At 39.8% G+C, this 12421-nt stretch overlaps 1 protein-coding gene and 1 pseudogene across 1 annotated transcript in view; both read right to left on the minus strand.

Annotated features, from left to right (window-relative positions):
- The window catches only part of fgf14 (fibroblast growth factor 14), a 513640-nt gene that overhangs the window by 367180 nt on the left and 134039 nt on the right, over positions 1-12421 (minus strand). The gene's annotated exons all lie outside the window — the stretch shown is intronic.
- On the minus strand, positions 9117-9212 carry LOC140481710 (U6 spliceosomal RNA; annotated as a pseudogene).

Here is a 12421-nt window from a genome sequence, read left to right on the forward strand (position 1 = left end):
AATATCAAAGGCGATCTAATTGAAACAATTCAACAGATTAAAGAATTTGATGGGTTCTGTCAATCAATTCTACTGCTGAGGGAGGGAGGAGTCAGAACATCAAAGTAAGGCCTTCCAATTGGAGCTGGGACAAGAATGAATGTGGAAAATGTGGAGATTAGATCAGGTGAGGGCAGGTCTTTTCTCAGTGCATTTCCTCTGTATAGCCAAGGTGCCCTTGTGGCAGGGTACAGTATCGCTTTGCACCTGGGCTGAGGTCTCCTTTTGGAAGAGGTAATGCAACCATTCGGATTGTGAAAGTATGCATTCTTATGCATAAAAAGGGTACAACTTCTTATTTATTCATGTAAAGTTGTCCATCCCTATCTTCCTACAGAAGTTGAACCATAACCTGGTGATGTGTGACTTTTAATTTTGTTCACCTCAGTCCAACACCAGCTTCTCCAAATCATTACTATCATCATCACCACTAACTATGGCTCAAAGTGGAGAGAAGGTTGAACTATAACCTGGTGCTGTGTGGTTAGAAGGTTGTGGTCAGTTGCCTTCTTGAAGTATTGCAGAGCATGGAGTGTAGAGACACCTACAATGCGGTTAGGAAGGGAGTTTCCTCACTTAGACACTGAAGGAAAGTGATATAGTTCTAAGTCAATATGGTGCATGGCTTGGATGGGAACTCGCAGATGATGGTGTTCTTATTATCTACATCATTTGTCCTCCTAGGTGGGAGAATTTGCAGGTTTGAAATATGCTTCGGCAGAAGACATGATAAGTCACTGCAGTACATCTTGTAGACGGCACACACTGCTGCCACAGTGTGTCGATGGTGAATGTTAAAGTTGGTGGATGAGGTGTTTACCAAATGGGCTGCTTTGTCCTGGAGGGTGTTCAGCTTCTTGAGTGTTATTGAAGATTATCCACCCAGGAAAGTGGAGAGCATTCCAACACACTTCTAAATTTTGCATTTCAGATTGTGGACAGGCATTGGGAAAATAGCAGATAAGATACCCTCCATAGAATTCACAGAATTTATGTGGCTGGCCTCATTCTAGTCAAATGTAACACTCAATTGATAGTTGTGGATTCAGTGATGATAATGTTATTGTATGACAAGAGGGGATAGTTAGATTCTCTTTTGTTGTACTTGTTGTACAAGTGGTACTTGCATATTGTGAATGTTACCTGTCCGTATTAGTCCAAACCTAAATGTCCTCCAGCTCTTTTTGTATATCAACATTGGCTGCTTCAGTATCTCAGGAATTGAGAATAAATATTGTGCAGTCACCAATGAACATCCCCATTTCTGACCTCACTATGGAGGGAGAACCATTGATGAAGCAGTTGAAGATTGTTGCGCCTAGGATACTACCATGAGAAACTCCACAAGTCATGTCTTGGGATTGAGATGATTGTCTTCCAACAACCACAATAATTTTTTGCTAGGTATAATTCTAACCAGTGGAGAGACTTCCCCCAATTCCCAATGATCACAGTTTTCCAGAGCATATTCAACCTAATCTGGCCAAATTTCAAGCCTATAACTTTCACCTCACCTGTGGAGTTCCGCTGTTTTGTTGGATTGGTCAATGCATTTGCACTTGCTTGAAGTGTATGTTATCAATCAATTATCAGTTCAACCTGGATGTTGTCTTGGATTTACACAGGCTGCTTCAATATCTGAGAAGTTGTGAATGATGCTCTTTTGTCCGATATTGGACCAAAATTGTAATAAAGTCAGGAGCTTATTGGCTCTGGCAGAACCCAAACTGAGCAACAGTCAGCAGATTATTGCTGAGCAAGTGCCATTTGACCAGCAACAACTCCTTCCATCACTTTTCTGATGACTGAGATGATGACTGGCACCATCAAAGCCATAAGTTAGCAAGGAATGATCCAAACCAAATATGTGGAGTTCTATATATATTTCAGCATTTCTGATGATCAATGCCACTATAGGATTGGTGCGGCATGATTGATTTCCCAAGCCATTACTTTCACAATGTATTGTCTATCAAGTGAGAATTTTGCATGTGGATTTAGAATGGAAATATTTGTTTACATAAGGTATTAAGCACTTCATTGAAATGTTTGTTTTCATAATGGATTAGTTAAAGGAATTTCAATGCATTGAATGTTCTACTATATCAATGGGAGTGCATTTTAATAGAGGCATTGTCAATAGACCAATAACTATATTTTGCATCAGAACACCTCCTGTGACACGTCTATACCAAGGACTAGGTAAATTGCTATGAACAGGAAAGGGCAAAGGCTGGGGTATGAACTGGCATGAGTTGACTTTGTGTTGACGTATGGTTGGAAAGGACCATTGAGTTGATTATAAGTAGAGGGGATATGAGGAGTTATGACAGATTAATAGAGGGTCGGCAGTGACAGGGCAGTGAAGGATTGAGAGCAGGAGGAACATTTATCAAACTTTTATTTTTAAATGGCACAGTGGCTCAGTGGTTAGCACTAGGGACCCAGGTTCGATTTCAACCTTAAGTGATGCTTGCCTGTATGTGTCTCCTCTGCATGCTCCAATTTGCTTTCACAGTCCAAAAACATGCAGGTTACATGAATTGGCCATGGTAAATTGACCTGTAGTATCCAGGGATGTGTAGGCGAAATGGATTAGCTATAAGAAACTTGGAGGTATGGGGATAGAATTGGGGCTAGGTCTGTGTGGCATGCTCTTTGGAGGGTTGGTGTAAACTCAATGGGCCAAATGGCCTTTTCTGCACTGTAGGACTCTGAAACTTTGAGCACTGACAAAGTCCCAGGAAGGCTTCTGCCCTGTTCCACAAGGGAATCAGGAGCCTTCTCCTCTCTTCCCGGGTTGCCTGACCCAACGTCAAATCTAGACCACTCTCCCAGGCTCTGTGTAGACCTGGAAAAAAGTAAGGGTCATTGTTTCCACTTATGGCTGTGACTGGATAAGGGATCATCAGTATATACAGTGGCAATAATGTGGAATTCATTGAAACAGGGAGTAATTTTGACGAAGAGTAAAGATATTTTTACAAGCAAACTGGACAAATGAATGAGGGAGAGACAAATAGAAGGATATGCTGATAGGGCAAGATGGAACAGATTAAAGGTTTGTGTGAGCATGGGTTTTCTCATAGCCTGTTGGCCTGTGTGCCTTATTTCTGTGCTATCGACTCATCGTGACTCAAGGTAGCACATTCTAAATGTTCAGTTGCTCCATCTGGTAGTGACAGCATTTGAACCATATGCCACTCCCCTCTACCTTTGAAGCCTGCAAATGATTCTAATTGGGTCAGTGTTTTGGGTAATGCATGAAGAGGCCCTGCTATCACTGTCATAAAATGATGAGCCCCTTAAGTGAGCATTAATTGTCCTCTTAAGAGCTTCAATTGGTGTCAGGTTGAGAAGGCCATCAGGAACTTTACCACCAACATAATTAGAGTAGAGGCAGGAAGCTGGCAAGATGCCCACTCCACATGCTTTCATCTGACCCCCACTACCAAACATGCCTTTGTGGAGGGCATTCAATGCCATCCCTTTAGGTCCACTCAGAAATAAATCTGACCGTTGTCTTGGTTTTAATATTCCAAGTTCACATCAATACAAGATTCAATCCTTAGCCCTTACAATGCTTGGTCAATGTTACATTACAGATAAAGGGGTTATCTATATATAGCAATGATTGTGACACTTTGAACACACCACTTAATGACATGATGTGCACCCTTAACCAGAGATATACAAGCCTAGAATATTTTCATTCTCTTGCTCTCTCCCCTCAATGGATACACAATTTTCAGTATGACTGATTTTTTCTGCCTCTTGTGCAATTTTTCACTGTTTTCAATCATTTTTGAGGTAGTTTTCTCTCCAGTTACCTGCACTTTCTCTGCTCATCTGCATTTTATTCTGCTCACAATTTTTTGCTTCTCTCTTAATGTGCTTTTTTTGCTATTCTCTTTCCCTGGACTTTACTCGGAATGTGTTTCATTTTATTCTCTCCTTCCCTCCTCTGCATGTAAAAGGTTTTCATCCATTCAACACTTTTATACAAGAGAGAGGGTAGGCTTTCAGCGTCTTTGTGCTCATGGGGTAGCTTTCACTCTCTAAGTCACAAAATTGTGGAGTTAGGTGCACCACAGAATAAAATACTCAAAGCGAACAATTCCAATGTAATGCTGAGGGAGTGCTTCACTGTCAGTGGTGCTTTGTCTTTTGGGTGAGACATCTCAGGTAGACATGAAAGATCCCATGGTCTTGAAGAAGAGCAGAGACTATAGTCCCAGTATTCCAGTCTGTATGTATCAACTCAATCAATCTCACACAACTTGCTGCTGTTTCCTCCATTAGTGCAGTGTCCTTGCTTCCAAAAAAATGTATCTCAGGTTTCTAGCATCAATAGTATTTTGTTTCTGTATATATTAATTAAATTCAGTTTCACAAATGAAGGCTTCTGCATTTTAAATACCAAAATAAACCTGAAATACAGATATCACCGTAGTTGTGAAAGTGATTAACAATAAAATTCCGGTGTTGCACTGTCACATCAATTGTAATGATGATACCATCCAGCATAGTTATCATGATTCAGTAGGTTTCCAAACTAAAAATGTAAGTTCATCTGCAAAAATGTGCTTTGGGACATCTTAGGTCATGAAGGTGCTTTGCAAATACAATTCTATCTCTTTGTGATCTTTCTTTCTTGTATATCAATGACCTTATTTGTCCTGCCCTGTGTGCTTCTCGCTTTGAATGTACATCAGAATTGTCTCCCTGTCCGACCTTTCTTCTCACTCTGTATTTATGCAAATAGAAACATAGAAGGTAGGAGCAAGAGTAGGCCACTTAGCCTCTTGAGCTTGTTCCATCATTCAGTATGATCCTGACTAATCAAGTTCAATACCCTAATCCTGCCCTTCCCCCATATCCCTTAAACCCATTTTGCCACAAGAGCTATATCTATCTCCTTCTTGAAAACATGGTGTGCTTCTGTAGTAGTGAATTCTACAGGGTTAAAACTCTCTGGGTGGAGAGATTTCTCCTTAGCTCAGTCCTAAAAGGTTTACCCCTCATCCTTAAACTATGACCCCTAGTTCTGCACTCCCCATTGGGAACATCCTTCCTGTATTTAATCTGTCTACTCCTGATAGAATATAGGTATCTATGAGATCCCCTCTTATTCTTCGAAATTCCATTGAATACAAGCTTAACCAACTCAATCTCTCCTCATATGTCACTCTTGCCACCCCAGGAATCAATTTGGTAAACCTTTGTTGTATTGTCTCACCAGCAAGAACGTTCTTCCTCAGGTAAGGAGATCAAAATTGCACACAATGTTCCAGGTGTAGCCTCACAAATGCTCTGTATTACTACAACAAGATATCTTTGTTCCTGTATTCAAATCCTCTCGCTAGGAAGGCCAATATATAGTATGCCTTTTTTGTTGCCTGTTGAACCTGCGTTCTTACTTTTAGTGACTGATGCACAAGGACACCCAGGTCTCATTGGACATTTTCCTCTCTCCATTTACAGCCATTCAAATATTAATCTGCTACCAAAATTGATAACTTCACATTTATCCACATGATACTGCATCTGCCATGTTTACTGAGCCTGTCCAAATCACAGTGTGACATCTCTGCATCCTCTTCACAGCTCACCCCTCCACCCAGGTGCGTGTCATCGGAAATTTTTGAGATGTTACATTTAGCTTCTTCAACCGATCCTTTTGAATAAGGGTCACTGGACTTAAAATGTTAACTCTGCTTTCTCTCCACAGTAACTGTGAGACCTGCTGAATTTCTCCATCAATTTCTCTTTTTGTTTTGGATCTCCTGCATCCACAGTTCCTTGTTTTATTCAAATAGTTATAACCTTTGATAAAGAAACTTGAAGAAATCTTAGCTTCAATATCACGATGATTACCTTGATCTTTTACTCAATGTACTCTATAGGAGGCAGGGGGATATTTAGTTCTTTATTAAACAGTGACTGTGAATTAAACTGAAATTCTCCGAAGTGTTAGAAGAGAAAAAAAGTAACAGTGGAGCATGGGCACAATTGAATCTAACACAATATTCACGTCTGGGTTGACGTGATTCATTATCCAATTGTTTTGTTGGATGTTATTGAAAGTTAAGGTTGGCACTATAAGTCTTAACTCAATACACTTTGAAATAATAGTTCTTTTCAACCAATGTTCATGTTGAAACAGTTTCTCATTAATTCCTTTTTTGCACACATTTAACCATGTACTAACTGACAGTAAGAATGGACTCTTCTTGATGTAGTAACATTAGAACATGTCTGACAAAGTCAATCAATACTTTGGATGGAAGGTTAGATTCTATCCTTTCATCAGTGTGAGGTTTTTAACACCAGTTCACAAGTAGGTTAAGATAGCAACATAAAAGAACCTTCAGAGATTAGAAATCTGAAATTAAAACATAAAATGCTGGAAATACTGTACTCAGCAGGCCTGGCAGCATCTATGGAGAGAGAAAGAGAGTTGATTTATTTTGAGTCAAAGTTAACATCTTCAGAATTACGGGAAGGTAGAAATGTGATGGGTTTCATACCATTCAAGGGGGAGGTGTGAGAAAGAACAAAAAGCAAAGGGAATGATACTCGTTGTAGTAAAGACACAAAATACTTGTGCGGAGTAAACGTGATTTCCTGAAATATTAAAGATCCAAGTGGAACAAAAATATGAAGGTCAAGATTCAGATCAGCACATGACAAGAAAAGAATCAAAACTGAAATAGGGGCTAGGGTTCATGGTATGAAGTTGTTGAACTCAACATCGAGTCCATAACACCATAATATGTTTAATCCTGGAATTCCCTCCCTAAGGGCAGTGTGGGTCTAACTACAATATTTGGACTGCAGCAGTTCAAGAAGGCAGCTTGCCATCACTTTCCGAAGGGCAACTAGGTATGGGCAATAAATACTGGCCAGACAGCAATGCCTACATTTCATAAGTGAATTTTAAAAATGTTGCTGCCATACTTGCTGAATTTTCTGACATTTTCTGTTTGTCAGAGTTTGTAACATCATGAAGGAATATGTTGGGGCAAGTGCGAAGAATATGTTTCCAATATTATGGGGGAAGATTGAAAACAGGGGCTTTAAATATCAGAGTCACCAATGAACCTAATCGAGATTTCATGATAAACCTCTTTACCTAGAAAGTAGAGAGAACATGGAACATTCTCACTACTTTGTGAGGAAAAGTCACTAGACCTGAAACATTAACTCTGATTTCTCTTCACAGATGCTGCCCGACCTGCAGAGCTTTTCCAACAATTTCTGTTTTTATTTCTGATTTACAGCATCTGCAGTTCTTTTGGGTTTTAAAAAGTGATCAAAGCTGAGAACTAAAGGGTATGTGACTTTTCGAACGGACAGATGGAAATGAAAAAGTGATGGGTGGTTTTGTAAATACAAAAGTGGAATAAATCAATAGCAACAAATGTTCTTGGATTGGAAGATGTATAATCCCTACAGGTGGAGGTAGAAACAACAAGGTGATAGCCTAGTGGTATTCTCCAGAGATCAAAGTCATGTTCTGGGGAGTCGAAAACAGAAATTGGGAGTGTGAGACACAGAATTTAGCTGCAGGAATTCAGGTCATATAAAACAGGCAGTATCATCAGTGACTTTAATCTTCACGTAGACTGGGAATATCAATGGCAGAGATTGCCATGAGGAGGAATTCATTGAGTGTATTCAGGACAGTTTCCATGTCCAGTTTCCAGTTACCATATGTTATGGATCCAGCCAGGGATCAGGCTATTTTCAATCTTGTATTGTTTAATAGGCAGGTTTAATAAATGATTTCAAAGTAAAAGATCCCCAAAGAAATAATAACCTTAACATGGTCGAATTTGGCATTCAGTCTGAGAGTGAGAAACTTATATTGGAATTATCTGCGCCAAACATAAATAAGGAGAATTAAAAATGAGTGAGGGTAGAGTTGACTGGAGTAAACAGAAAAGGAGTTTAGCAGAAAAGATAATTGATGAACAATGGCAAATGTTTAAGAAAATTGTTCATTTCACATCTAGAATATATCTCAGTGAGAAAAATGAATTCTAGGAAAGAGTTAAACTAACCATGAATAACAAAGAAATTTCAAAATAGTATCGAATTGGAAGAAAAAACATACAATGTGGCAAAGATTAGTGGTAAGGCAGAGGATTACAAAATCTTTACAAACATCAAAAGATGACCAAAAAGAAACAAAGTGGGGGAAAACAAATGATTATGGTTAACTGCAAGAAATTTGAAAATGTATAGTAAGAGTTTTTTTAAATATACACAAAGGAAAAGAGAGACCAAAGTGAATTTAGCCCCTTATAAATGATGCTGGGAAAATAATAATGAGAAACAGGAAATGTCAGAGGAGTTGAATAAATTAGTTTTCACGGCAGAAGATATAAAAACCCTTCCAAAACTACTAAATAATTAAAGGGTGAAAGGAGGAGAGGAAATACATCCAAAACTAGAGAAAAAGTGCTAAGTAAATTATGGGGCTAAAGGCCAATATGTCTCTCGGACTTGATGAGTTGTATCCTTTTGAGAAAATAGCTGAAAATATAACAGATGCACTGATAATAATCTTCTAATAATCCTTTGATTCTGGGACTATCCCAGTGGAATGGAAAGCTGCCAATATGACACCTGATTCCAAAGGGGAGATAAAAAAAACAGGTAATAATAGGCCAGTTAGCTTAACCCCTGTCACTGGGAATGTTAAAGTCTATTATGAAAGATGTAATCGCAGAGGATTTAGAAATATATACAAAGATCAAGCAAAATCAACATGGCTTCTTGAAGGGGAAATCATGTCTGACAAATCCAATATATCTTTTGGGGAGATAATAAGCAGGATAGATTAATAGGAAAGGGATAAACAGACAAGGGAGCAGTGGATGTAATGCATGTGGATTTCCAGAAGGCATTTGATAAGGTATTGCATAGAAAGCACCTTAATAAAAGAAGAACTCACAGTGTTAGGGGTAGTCATGAGTCATAGAGATGTACAGCATGGAAACAGACCCTTCAGTCCAACCCATCCATGCCGACCAGTCATCCCAAGCCAATCTAGTCCCACCTGCCAGCACAAAAAAAAGGAATGCTTCACGAATTTGTGTGTCATCCTTGTGCAGGGGCCATGCTAATCTTCTCTGTATTGTTTAGTATATGTGCTGCCGAAGCGTGGTATATCAGGTGGATAGAGAATTAGCAACAGTTGGGGTAAAGGACAACTTATAACTAGTGGAATGTCACAGACATCAATGTGGGGTCACAATTATTTATAAAATGTATTGATGACTTAGAATACATAAATGAATATACTGTTGAAAGTTTGCAGGTTACATAAATATAGCCAGCAAGGTGAGTGTTTAGGATAACACAAGGAGTTTGAAGAGGGGTAAAGACAAGTTAAGTGGAAATTTGGAAGATGGAGTAAAAAGTGAGAAAATGTGAGATTGTGCACTTTGGCAGGAAGAATAGTGAAGTTGAATATTATGTGAACGGAGAAAAACTGCAGAAAGCTGCAGCACAGAGAAACAGGAAACCTTCAGAGAGATCTGAAGGTCCTCGTACATGAATTACAAGAAGGTAGCATACAATTCAGCAGGTAATAGGGAAGACAAATGGAATTTTGGGCTTTACTTTAATGGGGTTGGAAAAATAAGAAAGTCCTGTTCAAACTAGTCAAGGCACTGGTTACACCACACCAAGAATACAGTGAATAGTTTTGTTTCCCTTTTCTAAGGAAAGATATATTGGCATTGAAGGCAGTCCAGATGAGGTTCCATAGATTGATCCCAGACAGGGGATTAGGAAGAAGTTAGGTAAATTGGGCCTGCTGTCGTTGGAGTTTAGAAAAATGAGAGGTGACCTTATTAAAGCACACAATACTCTCAGGCGACTTGTCAGTGTGGATGCCGAGAGATTGATAAGCCTTGTAGGAGAGTCTAGGACAAGTGGACACAATCTCAGAACAAATGGTGGCTGTTTAAGCCAGAGAGGAGGATAGATTTTTTTTCTCACAGTGCGGTGAATCTGTAGAAAATTTTTTTTACCAAAAGCAGCAGTAGAGTCTGGTTCATTAAGTCTACTTAAAGCAGTACTTGACCATTTTTAAATCAATAACGGAATCAAGGATTGGGGGGGAATTTTAATTGAATGATAGAGAAAACTCAATGGGCAAAATAGCTTACTTCTGCTCCAATGTCTTATCCTAAATACCTTGATACCATTACTAATCAAAAATATAAATTTTAATGGCGAGCTGGTCATTGCAGCAGCATAGAGTGGAGTTGTGTGTTAGAACTGTACAGAGATCTAGATGCAGCTGATCCCTTGGGATTAGGATTTAATTCAGTAAATTAAAACATTCCTGGGAAATAACAGTGCATCTGAAACACTCCTGAAATTTCCTCAAGTCTGAGTAGAGTTGGAGAGTTGGAGATTTTGGAGGGTTAAGACATACTTAATTGCTCAGGAAACACCAAAGGTTTAAAGCCTGCTCTAACTCCTTGGTAACTATTAAACTGAACTCCACCTCTCTGGTGAACTCCCAAATACACTTTACCACAACCCTGAGATCCCCAGATTTGACATCCTCACCCCAGCATGAATCACCTCCCATCCGATTAGACATGACACAGCTACTCCAACCCTCCTTTCCTTCAAACAGATCCAACACCCCACCCAACTCTCCTACAATACCCCCAGACCTGACACTCAGCATCCAAACAGAGCCTATCAGACACGACACCCACCCTCGGTGCCAGCACTGCTGCCGACTAAAAGCCTACCTAGACTGGTCTTTATGGCTTTGTCACAAAAATATGCGGGCAGAACTGATCAAAATCCATTCGTCAGTCCCATCAGAAACTGAATTTCCAACCCTGACCGGAAAATCTGTGCCATCGATCTCATTTTTCAATACCTTAAATAACAGAGCGTCCACAGTTCTCTGAGATGGAGAATTCCAAAAATTCCCTATCCCTTTAGTGAAAAGATTTCTCCTCATCTTAGTCCTAAATGGCTGGCCGCTTATCCTGAGTGTGACCCCATGTCCTAAATTCTCCAGTCAGGGGAAATATTCTCTCAGCATCTGCTCTGTTAAACGCCTGAAGAATTTTATATGTTTTGATGAGATCACCTCTCATTTTGTTATTGTTAACTATTAACCTAGCCTACTCAATCCCATCCCATAGAACAATTGCTTCATCCAGAAATGCGGAGATAAATCATCTCCCCAGCACAAAGCATGGAGATTGAAATAGAAAATTTAATTACCCTGTTTCAAGGTATAAAGTAAGAGACCGTAATAAATGAATCAGCCCACGTGCCATTCCTTGGCGATGGAAGCTCACTGCAATGTTGATGTCATAAAATCTATCCTCTGTTGCTAAGATACTACAGTTCATTAAATATTGCTCCATTGCACTCCTTACAACCTTATGCCTGAGTAATCTCAACAAGCAGGCAAGTAGTGTTCCATGAATGCCGAAATTGAAGGTTTATTTGCACAATTCCAAAGAATTTTCTGAGATGCATTACCTACTCTAATTTTGACCCACTTATTATTCATGGATGCTCTCAAATACAATCACAATGATGCAGAAATTTTTGCTTGGGCACTCAACTCTACCGACAATCCTGCTTCAGTCACTGAGGTCAGTGGCTGAGTTGGAAGAGAAGGCATCAAGGTACAGGGCTATTATGTTTTGAGTTGCTCTAATGGTATCCTGTCTGTTTCTTGATGTGTTGAAGAACCCAGAAAGTCAACAGAAGCTGCTCATTGCTAGGAAGAAAAATGGATTTGGGTTTCCCACTGGGGTGAAGAATCTGAGTTCCTTAGGAGCTTGTTACAAAGGCGTCATGTAAAAGGTGAAAGGAAGCTCACATTCCATCATGCATCCCCACTACTACCATTATTAGTCAGATTGGCAGAGATCTGGTCCACATGTGTCAATGCTACTTCTAGCCTCTGCATTATATGCAAGACACAAGTCATGATTGCAATGGACTCTCACTCCCTCCAACGCCCCCCCCCTCCCCCACTTTGAAACCTGCCTGGTTATGTCCAACTCCAACAATACTCAAGAGGCTTGAAATCATGCAGGACAAAGCAGCTTGCTGTATTGGCATTCCATCTACCATTGATTCCTTCCACCAGTGACACACTGTGACAGCATTGTGTACCGTCTGGAAGTCACAAAGCAATGAATCCTTTGACAGGATGCTCCAAACCTTTGACATTTACCATCCAGAAGGTAATGGACAATAGGTATGGAAACACTACCACCTACAAGTTCCCCTCCATCCTCAGTGGAGCTACATCATCGCTCCTTCTACAACCCTCGATCAACATCCTGGAACTGTCTTCCTCACAGCCCTTTGGGCA

Source organism: Chiloscyllium punctatum, chromosome 9, assembly GCF_047496795.1.
Source record: "Chiloscyllium punctatum isolate Juve2018m chromosome 9, sChiPun1.3, whole genome shotgun sequence".
In the NCBI taxonomy this organism is placed as follows: domain Eukaryota; kingdom Metazoa; phylum Chordata; class Chondrichthyes; order Orectolobiformes; family Hemiscylliidae; genus Chiloscyllium; species Chiloscyllium punctatum.